Source organism: Lepisma saccharinum, chromosome 4 (assembly GCF_977018435.1).
Source record: "Lepisma saccharinum chromosome 4, izLepSacc3.1, whole genome shotgun sequence".
Classification (NCBI taxonomy): Eukaryota; Metazoa; Arthropoda; class Insecta; order Zygentoma; family Lepismatidae; genus Lepisma; species Lepisma saccharinum.
Genome location: NC_139232.1, coordinates 61,727,609 through 61,740,304, shown reverse-complemented (window position 1 = coordinate 61,740,304; position 12,696 = coordinate 61,727,609). Strand labels below are relative to the sequence as shown.

General features: G+C 34.9%; 1 protein-coding gene across 6 annotated transcripts in view; it reads right to left on the bottom strand.

The window, feature by feature from the left end:
* The window catches only part of LOC145986507 (dnaJ homolog subfamily C member 28), a 70,347-nt gene that overhangs the window by 36,551 nt on the left and 21,100 nt on the right, over window positions 1-12,696 (bottom strand). The gene's annotated exons all lie outside the window — the stretch shown is intronic.

The window sequence follows — 12,696 nt, the reverse complement described above, 5'->3', positions numbered from 1 at the left end:
GCCCCAATTAATGCTTCATTACAATGTTGCAATCTCAGTAATGGTCAGCTCAATTCGCAATTAAAATTACTACCTGAACGCTAGTGTCACTTCCAATATGGTGCTGTACGTAGGATACATCCTTTGTTTACATTCAGTTAGTAGTACGTAGGAAGTAGTAGCATGTGGTCATGGATGTTATGGAAGAAACTTTGAAGTTACACTATATTTGTAAATATTGTGAATACCAGGAACTATACAATGAAGGTGAAGCTGTGCTGAGAATGAAGCATTTAATTATGATTGGCAAAATAACAGAAAATGCAGAGGGAACTAATATACACTGGTTCTTCAAAGCAGTGTTGTATCATCTGCACTTCCACTGGGGCTCTTGGAAATGATTTGAAATTAAAGCAATTGACCTGTACTTGACAAACTGGGGAGGAGAAAAATGCAAACATATCGTTGCAGTTCTTCCTCTAAGGAGGCACACTGGTTTAATACCAAAAATAGAATTCTCAGTAAGCTATCGTACATCATACTGAATGAAACATCAATATTAGCATCCCATTTTCTTTTTACGGTTACATTTAAGACATTAATTCATTCTCAAACTATTTTCATCTTCGCACTTAATTGACTACGAACCTGTTCCAAATTTCATACATAATACATTGTTTATCTGGATGCATTTGGCAAGATGCTTCATGACTCAAGCAAAAAAAATGTTTTCTTTATAAAGTACAATTGAAAACTTTACTTGCATGGTAATATACCGTATAATCATTTTCCAAAAAATGAAGTGAGTAGAATTGTGCATTTTTCGTAATTTCCTGCCGCATTTCAGTGTTATCCCCCATGCCAATCTTCTGTCAATCAATTCTTTTTTCCTGATTTATTTATAAATTTAATTAATTCCACGGGGTGGTAACTAGTTGGAAGTGGTTGAAAAAAAAATGGCTTTAAAAAAAAAAAGAAGTTATTTCCTGTGGATTCTTTAGTTGGGCTTTTTTCGACTTTTCCCCCCGAAGTGTTTCAAATCAATGAAAATACATTACTTGGCTGCATTTTCCTTGTTCCACAGATTTTTATTTATCTCTCTACTGTAAAAAGTCACTAATATCTAAATTTAAAATAAACTTTTGACATGGAATTCATAACTAGACACAAGCAGTAGTTGCAGCAATGCAACCTTTTTTGAATGGATGTTTTTCCTCAAGTGTTAACCTCATATTTCAATGGCCTTATTAAACACTTGCATAACTAGAGTAGCTATGTATGTATTTTGTAAATAGAATCTAATAGTATAATATAATTTTCAACATTTTAATTTGGTATATGAATGTGCACATAAAGCAAAAAAAGGAAGAAAGAAAGAAATTATTGCTACATCTCTTAAAACACCCATAGAATGTACCCTCAATAATACAGTTTTTTCTTTAAGATTTGGTTTTGAGTCCAGTTTATGCACAAAAAGGCTAATTGGGACTGGACCTACAGTTTAAATGATTGATTGATTTGGTGTTTTAAGTCCATTTTATGCACAGTAAGGCTAATCGGGACTGGACCTACAGTTTAAAGTGGGATCCAAACCACTATGAGCCTCCACCTGGTATCGAACCCAGGACCCCTTGATTACAAGATGATGACATTGCCAATAGCCATACCACCGGGGAGGCCTATATCTAAAGTAGAAAATTTAGTATCAAACCCCTTTACATTTCTATTTAACATAAAATATTTGTATTCTTGCTTTCAGGTACATCATCTATAATTTGACATCATTGCTGGTAAACCTGATCATGGAGCAAATCTTGTATTTTGGCCACCTAATGTGGTTGTCAACCGTTGAGAGACCACAGTGCAGTAAATTAATTTTATAAAAGTCTATGACCTGCTCAAAAATGTTATTCCTTTCTAATTTTTAAACTTTACACATTAATATGCACCTTTGAAATTAAATACTATTAATAAATAAATTATGGCATCTATGTGTGTATGCTTAAGCTTGTTGACAAATATAAAATGAGGTTCAAAATAGTTGACAACCAATCTAATGAACTCTTGCTGTGCCACAGCCTGGCAGATGAGAAACACTGTCCTATTGCACAGTGGTCCAAAAATGAGGCAGAAACAGAAATAGACTGACCACAAATGGAAAACAAATTCATTAAAAAAATCTGACTTTCTCCGTAAAATTTTTGTTGTTTAAGTCCTTTTTATGCCCACATTTTCTAATTGGGATTAGACCTACAGATTAAAATGGGTCCTGAACCAATGTGCTTCCACCGGGGATTGAACCAGAAACCGCTTGATTACAAGGTGAGATCATTATTTTATATATATCTGGCCATTTTTTTCCAACAACAGTACTTACACTTATAAGTTACATTGGGATCTAAATCTACACAAATATATCAATAGTAAAAGTTTTTAATTGTCCACAAATATCTAATAGTCTAATATTAACATTTAATTCATTTTGTGACATCAATGGCACAAACATGTGAAAGTTTGTTTAAAGTTCATTTTATGATCAGTCTAATCAGGATTGGGCCTACAGTTTTAAAACTGAATCCAAATCTATATGCAAAATGTTTCCACTGACGATCAAACCTGGTTCCGATTGATTACAAGATAACAGTTACCACTATGCCATTGGGTAGGCACAGACATAAACTCACATGTGGCAAAAACAAATTAGTAACTACAGGGTATCCAAAAAGTCACGCAATTGAGATTTTGACTGTACGTTAACTTTTGTACAAAATGCGATAGAGATATGAATCTTACACTGCGAATAAATTTTGTCCATGTGGATATTCTCTAAACATTCAACTAGAAAATCATGCTGTACATGAACGTTTAGTATGGAGAAAAAGTTACTAAGGTGTAAAAAAAATAATCTATCTTTTTGTACGATAAATTTCAAAATATTTTCTTTCATCTGGACACTGAGTAACATAGCCAGATGTCAGACACACCTGGTACTGCCCTGTAACACAACCAATGTTGCTAGTACACTTTGTAATTTTCTTTTTTAGAAAAACGTACTTTCGTATGAATATTCCATAATTAACTCCATAAATTGTCTGTAATACATAAAATGCTTAAAGATTTATTATTCTTTTAAAAATTTGGTAAACAATCACAGAGGCCATCGATGCACATTCAAAAATTTTTGCAAGCAACTCCATGTTTGTTTTCATTTGTACAAAACCTTTCTTACACCTTAGTATCTCTCTCCCCATACTGAATGTTCCATGTACAACACGATTTTCTGGTTTAATGTTTAAAAAATATTCACACGGACAAAGTTAATATGCAATGTAAGATTTAGGTTTCAATCACTTTTTGATTTACGTTTCAAAGTCTCGGTTGTGTGACTTTTTGGACACACTGTAGAAGAAATGAAAAATATGTGTCTTTTGGTTGCTGCACCATGTAAAATTATTTAGCTAGTTCCAAAATATGACATTACGAAATTCTTGACTAACACTGCAAGTGAAATTGGTTTACTGCAATTGGTAAAAAGCCAAAATTTCCAGTTTTATTTTTTAAAAAAGCTGGCTTTTTATCAGAAAAAAGCATCCATTGCAACTCTAGTGATAACACACAAAAACTTTTTCACTTGTTCTGTCACGGAAAACGATCTAAAATGAACAGTAGACGTTAATCTTCCGCACATTACCCATGCTTTGAATGACATCAACATAGCATATACTGCTTTTGTTCCAACCATGCCACGTTTCACGTGATAGCGATCACTCAAAAGTTTCTGTGTGTAACGACCACCATGTTAGCCAAATTTCATTCATATATTGGAATATATCTTATTTGTATGCTTTCAAGTCAATAACTTGCATAAAATTATTTATATTTGATTACTGTTCATGATTCACGTACATATTTATGTTCTATTTTATGTTATTATATTATTTGCATATTTATACATCTAATTCAAGTTATAGGGGCTAATAATTATCCCAATTATCCCAAATAGTATATGCAACGTTTTGAATTATTCTTTTTCAAATCCAAGATGGTTAGGATTATTTCTATCTTTCACGCAGAAGTTGCTGTTTAACCTTTTGGATCCCAAGCGCCTCGATCGAGATACCTAAAAGTAAGCCTCATGGTCCCAAGTGTCTCGATCGAGACGCTGTGTCAAGGTCATAGTTTTTACGTTATAACTTTTCTACTTTTGGCTAGAATTTCGATTTTTTTTTAATATTGTTCCTAACACATGTATTTAACAGAAATGTTTCTTGCACCCTTTTTTTTTCTTCATGAAAATGGAGGTGAAAAGGCGGGAAAAGGGACTTCTCTTTTGCATCTCTTTTCAAGGGAAAAGATAAATTTCAAACATTTCAACAAATATTTAAAATAATTTTTGGGGGTTTTCTCCCTCCCCCCTCCATATATATGCCAAATTTGCATAAATTTTGCATTTTGTGCATTTTGACATTTTTTTCGGGGGGCAGGGGGAAACACCATTTTTTTAAGAAAAGTACTTTTGAGGGGATTTCCCCCCTTTCCCCCTCCATATGTACGCCGAATGTGCATAAGTTATATATCGTCTGAATCTGTGATTCATTCTGCGTACAACGGTATATCTTTCATATCTCTAGGGCATTTAGTTTCTGAGCTATAGTCATTTCAAGGTACCGCTGCATTTTGAAGTTTGAATCAGTGGCGTGCCCACCATTCCTTTTGGTTTGATTGATTGATTTTAGGTTATTTTACTTCGCGTTTTGTGCCTCTTGGCTAATTTGCGAAGATGGGGATCAGTGATGAAATGATGAAATTGTTGAATGGACATTCACAAACAACCAAGCCCGACTGGGATTCGAACCCAGGACCTTTGCCGTCACAGCGCGATGTGCTAACCACTCGGCCACAGGGTCGGGCCATTCCTTTTGGGGTACAACTCAAGTTACATTGATCATACGAGAATGATGCAAATATTTTTCTGTTTCTTACATGCCAGCGATAATTTCTATGTGCATTTTGAACTTTTGATATCCTTTTTTTCGGGGGGGCGGGTAGGGTGAAACCCCATTTTTTTTTAAAAAAAAGTATATTCATGGGATTTCCCCCCCTTTCCCCCTCCATATATATGCCGAATGTGCATAAATTATATATCGTCTGAATCTGTGATTCATTCTGCGTACAACGGTATATCGTTCATATCTCCAGGGCAAATAGTCTCTGAGCTAAAGTCATTTCAAGGTACCACTGCATTTTGAAGCTTGAATCAGTGGCGTGTCGACCACAAATCACAAATCGTTCTTGTTACAGTTTTGGTCTCGAACAAAGTATTCAAATTGAAATTTTGCATGGGGGATGTGAAAGGAAATCGGAGCAGTAAATGAGCATTATTATTATTATTGTTGTTGTTGTTTATGTTGCAGTACTATAATTGAAGGGCTAAGGTGTAATACATGGTGACATTTTGGTCATTTATGAATTCATTAAGAAAAAAAATATTAGAAGCTATACTGTAGATAAATTGTTTTTGTTGTGTGTTTACCAATTTTACAAGGCTTCACTGAGTCCAATGCAAATTGTACGATACGGCAATTTCACTCGAAAATTGAAGAATGGCACATTTTATTTTGTAACTCAAAAATTACCAAAATGTCACTTACCATGTTTCACACCCGAGCATTTCAATTAATATTATTTATTGTTACTAATAAAACTGGAGAAAAATTTCAAGATAATAACTGCATAATATTGTTTATATTTTCTTACACTAATCAGTTTCTCAAAAATCACAGTTGGTACTACAGAATCTTTATTCATCCATTCTTGCATTTTGAAAAACTTAAGTCTAGAACTTTCATTATATAAGAAAGCAAAGTGTATTGATTGAATATTTGCTCTGACTCTAAACTCTATTGTGAACTTCCGAAAACAGTCCATCAACAAAACTAGAAGCCTTCACTTTTTTAACAAATAATAAGAAATGCATTTTAAAAAGGTTAAGTATTTCAAGATAGCAAGTTGGGAATGGTTCATAATTGTACTCATGACGTTTGAAACTACGAAATGTTGTCTGATTCGTCAAAAGTTCATATTAATGTGACAGGAATATAATCAACCATGACAGGGATACTTTGTGTCTATTGGAAGCAGGCGTGTATATTCTAGGCTAGTTAGGCTGTCTCCGAAGCCCAGATTAAATACAGGAAATAATCAATTAGCAAATGTGACATGCTTCACTCTCAAATAACGACCATGGGGAAAAATGATAGTTTATGGGCGCCTTTACTTTAGACCATCACCATGCTCTGAGCCACCACCAAGCTTCATCATGAAGATTCTATTTTCCAACCACTGCCTGAGGCACCTTGGCTTACGTTCGCTGAAGACTCCTGTCTTCTCAGCGGTAGAGCGATGCCAATTGTACAAAACTCGCTAACCAGCATGGGATACTTCCCAGGAAAGGGAAATTTTGAAACGAAGCTACTATTGCAGAAATGGGAAAAGTGTGGCTGGCATGTCATAGGGAATTTGTCCTCTAGGCCAAAACAACACTGTACCATTCAACACATGCAGTAGTTGGAGGCCGCTGAGTGAGTGAGTGAATTACGTTAAGTTTTGAGTGATCTGTGCCGCGTCGTGTAGTGAACGAAAATGAGTGACATAATTAACGAACTGTTGATGATACAATTTACTCTGCTTTTGCATGAGGATAAGCTTCAAATCGGCAAGATATGTAGGCCTCTGGCATCCCAAAGAAGAGAAGAATGGATTTGATTTGTTATTTAGCATTGCTTTTCTGCCACTTTAGCTAATCGCGATTATGAGGATGACTGACGATATGATGACATTGATGAAGGGACGTTCACAACGAATATCCATGTCCATGCCTGGATTTGAACCCAGGACCCCTGGCCTAATACGCTGTTCTAATTACCATATAGGTCAGCAAGAGAAGAACGGAATTCCTGTTCGAATTAAATATTTAAGGTAAGAAGTTTATCGCATATCTTATTCTCGCACGTAGGCCTATATATAAAAAGTTCACAATATTGCCCTCTATATTTTATAAATAACCATGATATATTTGAAATCCTTTCCTTAGTGTTTCTATATTAATGAAGCAGTGACATTTGTATAATTATTTCTAAATTGTTATGTATGTATTTTTAATCATAATGTCACATCACTTCAAATTCCAAGAAATTGAACAAAAAGAGCCTTCTATTTGAATATTATGATATGAAGAGATAGCCCAGGATTTGAACCCAGCACACGCTACTGATTGGAAGGATACGTGGAATCCACTAATTTGCAACCAGCTCGTATGCAATGCTGTCATTCAAGTTAAAACAAAAAAGGGCATTGGATGGAAATTTAGAATGGCAGGCAACTTAGGATTGGATGGATGGACACAGACACAGCGGGACAACAACCATCGCATGAGAATACATTCTCAGTAAAACGAAATATGCATTTTGTAAAGCATATGAGACTATAAAAATAAACTTTATAAGGAGTAATCGAATCAGAGTTGTCAAACTCGCAATAAGAAAAGTTCTCTTTAAACTGGAAGTTATGCTAAATTGTGCTGGGATTTCTTATTATAATTCATATTAGGTGACTGTAGTGTTAAGTTTATGCATCTGCTTTTGTGGTTTTGACCTGCGAATTCCTACCATAACATTGATTACCATGGTTCAACAATGGAATAAAAATATTTTGAGAAAATTCATATACAACGTACAGTGGCATAGAGGTTTCATTCGTGACAAATTTCTACTAATTTTCTGGTATAAAATATTCCTCACGAGTTAAATTGGGGTGATATAAAGAAGAGGATGTTTGTCAACAAGAATAGATATAATCGAACTTTTAACTTAGTAATATATACTAAGGAACACAAGGACCCTACTCTTCCCAAGATTTGTTTCCCACGTAGGGATGGGCTTTTGGGGATCTATAGTAAAAAATTATAAGAAGGCTTCTTTTATTAAGAATTATCTAAAACATACACATGTAGGAGATTGGATTTTTCAGTAAATTATTTTTTACTGACTTAATAATTGAATATTTAAGTGACATTGTTTCAGGTAGTAAAGTATATATCCTTCCACCTTAGCTGAATTTCTATCATTTTTATTTACGGGTAATTGTGTCTGGATGTTTCTAATACATCGATATTACTTACAAAGGTTCTGCCATCTCTGTAGTAATGTGTAATTTAATCTCTCAGAATTTTTGTGGAATAGGTCAAGATGGGTCAAGCATTAGCGGCTATTAGTCGATTAGGAATTAGTCGTGTGGATACCAGTTTCTGAGAAACATAATTTTAAGTTTGAATTTTATGAAATCCATTAAATAGTCTCTCCTGAGCAATACATATGCCAGCAAAGAAAAGAAAACAGATTGACTGATTTAGTCTATATTACTTCGCGTTTTGTGCCTCTTGGCTAATTTGCGAAGATGGGGATGAGTGATGAAATTGATGAATGGGCATTCACAAACAACCAAACACGAGCAGGATTCGAACCCGGGACCAAAAGAAAACCGAGCTAGCTAATGTTATTACCTATAGATTTCATATTTTGTTAAAAGGAAAACTGCCATGTTCTATCTAAATCTACGTCAAAGCAAGATTTAAAAAAAGATTTTACTGAAATTCACACGAACACAAACTAATCACCATATCTTTTAGTACATGTAAATCTTATTTGACCCAAATCTTCTCAAATATGTTTCTGACACTCACAATGCATTTTCCTATTCACACACATATACACAATATGATATTTCTAGGGTTGATGAGGGGGGGAATCCCTCAGGTTTCAGCATCTGCTTTCTGGTTGCTAAACTCTTCCAAAGATTCTTTGCCACGTAGAAATGTGTTTTGGAGATCCATAGTCCATAAATACTGGAAACCTTTACTATTTTTTTTTCCTGGCTAGACAAGCTATACTCTTCCAAAGATTCCTTGCCACATAGAAATGTCTTTTGGGGATCCATAGTCAATAAATACTGGAAACCTTTATCATTATTTTTTTCCTGGCTAGTTAAGCTATATGTTAGTTGTCAGTTGACGCGCACAGACCGGTTTCGAAGACGCTCCTGGGTGACCCACATTCACCATGGGGATAGGCGTGGAATCCTACAGAGCCCGCATAGGACTTTTCAACGCTTCTAAATGGAAGAAAATTACAGGAAACGGGGCTGGGAACGGGCAATGGCTTGCCCAATGTGTTTTGTGTTTCGGAGTTCTCTGCATGCTGCTCATCATTGGAGGAATAGAGCAAAACCCGGGTCCAGACTCTGAGAAGATGACTATCGAGAATCTGTATAGATTGCTGACGGAAGGTCAGGAACAGTTATCGTCCCAAGTGAACGAGATAAATAAGAACGTGCTGTGTTTCCGGGAAGAACTGTCGTCTCTCAAGAAGGACGTGAAGGCCATTAAGCAAGAAATGGACTTCTTAAAAGAAGAGAACGCCAGGTTAAATGATCAAGTATCCTACCTTGAGTCCCAATCTAAAAGGAACAACCTCGTTTTTTACAACGTCCAGGAGGAAGAACGGGAAACATGGGAGAGGACTGAGGAAATACTATGCCAAGTGATAGAAAAGAATACAGGCATTGCGCTAGGAGGAAATTTGTTCGAGAGGGTCCATCGCTTTGGCTCAAGAAGAGGCTGCAGTCCGATTGTAGCCAAGTTTCTCTCGTTCAAAGACAGGACGAAAATACTGATGAAATCTAAAAGTTTCAAACAGTGTGGTGTAGCGGTTTCGAAGCATTACTCTGATCGTGTGCATCACATTAGAAACGAGCTAAAACCTCATCTCGAAGAAGCCAGGAAGTGCGGTGACAGTGCGTTCCTTCGTTACGATCATCTCGTTGTTAACGGTGTGCGTTATTCCTTGCAACAGTGCGAAAAATATGCAAGATCATGTTCCGTTGAAAGAAATATGGCAACGCAGGAAATTCCTGGAAATGCATCTGTGAATGAGAATACAAGCGTCGAACGTGAATCACGAGTGTCTGCTGCTATCCCCACCCCCAACCCACGTCACCCCGGCTATCGAACTCCGAGGATTCCAGGATGCAGCTAAGGAACTGAAACAAGTGAGTCCTGTGGAGTGGGAGATCGGGACAAAGGGGAGGTAAGAATCCGTCGAGCAGTGACCTAGCATTAGAAACTATCACCTTATTTCATAGCAACCTTCAAGGGTTGACATCAAAAGCGTCAGAGATACATATATTTTTCGAGGAACAAAAAGAAAACAACAATGAAATTAGTTTTTTTTGTTGCACTGAACACTGGTTAGTGAAAGATGAAACAAAGTTTAATTATATTGATAATTTATGTATTGCATCTAGTTACAGTAGGCCAAATATAATAAGAGGCGGGTCTTTAATTTTCACTCAGAATGAACTTAAAAGTAACGTAGTTGAAATAAAACAAGCTGTTGAGTTGTCTGTAGAACAAGACTTCGAATGCGCAGCAATTGAAATAGCTATTTACAACTTATGCGTAATATCAATATATAGAACGCCTAGTGGAAATATGGATGTCTTCTTAAACAAGTTAACATTATTACTAGATCTCGTAACAAAATGCTCCAAAAAGAATATTGTTGTTTGTGGAGATTTTAACATTGATGTAGCTAAAGACACAGCAGAAAAAAATAGTTTTCTGGATGTAATGAACTCTTTTGGTCTGTTTCATACAATTACAACTCCAACTAGAATCACCAAAGAAACAAAAAGTACAATAGACAATATTTTTACCAATATAAACGTTAATAAATATTTAGTAGAAACTTGGATAGGTTTTTCTGACCATGATTCTCAGCTTATTAAGGTAAACGTAATAGAAGACAAGCGAAATCATAAACCACGCGCAAAATTCAGATTTGTCAGACCCACAAACAATGATGAGAGCATTTCAAAATTCAGAAATGCGCTTAAATCAGAAACATGGGATTTTATAAACAATATGGCTGTTCACGTAAACGAGAAATTCGAAAAATTTCTTGATACTGTAAGATACCATTTTAATAAATGTTTTCCCATAAAAAAAAGCACGAGTTCACAACAAAAACAATTGCCTATGGATAACCAAGGAAATTAAAAATCTTAGCAAATTAAAGCGATCATTGCATAAACAGAGTAAATATGCAAACAGCCCTACCCTTAAAGATCATTACAAACAGTTCAACAAAAATTACAAGAAAACATTAAAACATTGCAAATAATTGTATGTTGATAAAATGTTGAATAATTCAGAAAACAAAACTGCAGAACTATGGAAAATAGTTAATCATATTACAGGTAAAAAAACGAACACGAATCAAGATATCATATTAGAAACAGGTAATGTAATAGAGACAGATCCGCAAAAAATAGCTAATACTTTTAATAATTATTTTGTTAATGTAGCACTTAACCTGCAACGTAACATCACCGTAACGGACACATACAAAGAAAAGTTAAATAATGTGAAAAGATCTTTCACGCATTCTTTTTATATGACCCCTACTACAGACGAAGAAATTTCCAACATAATTCGAAATATGAAAAACAAAAAGTCAACAGGGCTAGATTCAATGCCGATTAACGTGATCAAAGAGGTATGCACGTACATTAACGAGCCTTTGGCTAAATTAATTGAGTGTATGGAAAATGGCAGCTTTCCAGATTTTCTAAAAATATCAAAAGTAATACCCTTGTATAAGAAAGGAAATAAAACAAAAATTGAAAACTACAGACCAATTTCCTTATTGTCAATTTTTTCAAAAATTTTCGAAAAATTAATCTATAATAGGATAATAAAGTATGCAGAAGATAAAAAGATACTCATAAAGCAACAAAATGGGTTTGTGAAATCGAAAACAACAAAAAATGCCATTTTTGATGTAATTGATAATATTCTTTCCGCCATAAACAAAACGTATTCTGTTGTTGCAATTTTTTGTGATTTATCAAAAGCGTTTGACTGTGTGAATCATCACTTACTACTAGAGAAATTAAAAAACTACGGAATCCGCGGTCTATCAAACAAATTAATAGAATCCTATTTATCGAATAGAAAACAGAGCGTTGCAATAAATAGCTTATCCAATAATGGGACGCAAACAACATATTACTCCGAATTGAAAGATGTGGTTATTGGAATCCCCCAAGGATCGATACTAGGACCCCTATTGTTTTTATTGTTCATAAATGACCTTCCAGCAAATGTTGAAACTGCCCAAGTTACTCTTTTCGCTGATGATACTACGGCTTTGGTAGATTCTGTTAATGATGTAACTTTAATTCAAAAAACGGAAGAAGCTCTTACTGAACTACAAAGCTGGTTTTCAGCAAACAAACTTTCTATGAACAACGAAAAAACTAATATAATAAAATTTGGTGTATCTAGAGCCAAAAACTCTTCTATTAAGCAATATAATTTCACAGTAGGGCATGCCGTTATAACAGCTACTAACAATACAAAATTTCTTGGAATATTTATAGACGAGTGTCTAAACTGGAAAGTTCACATAGATCATTTATGCAAGAGGCTAAACACCCTATGTTACCAATTAAGAACCTTAAAAAATAGTTTCAATACAGTATGTTTGCTAAATATCTATTTCTCAAACTTCGAAAGTATTTTGAGGTATGGTATCCAATTTTGAGGGAACTCGGCTCAATCGCAGAGGATTTTTAAAATTCAAAAAAGAGCATTGCGTA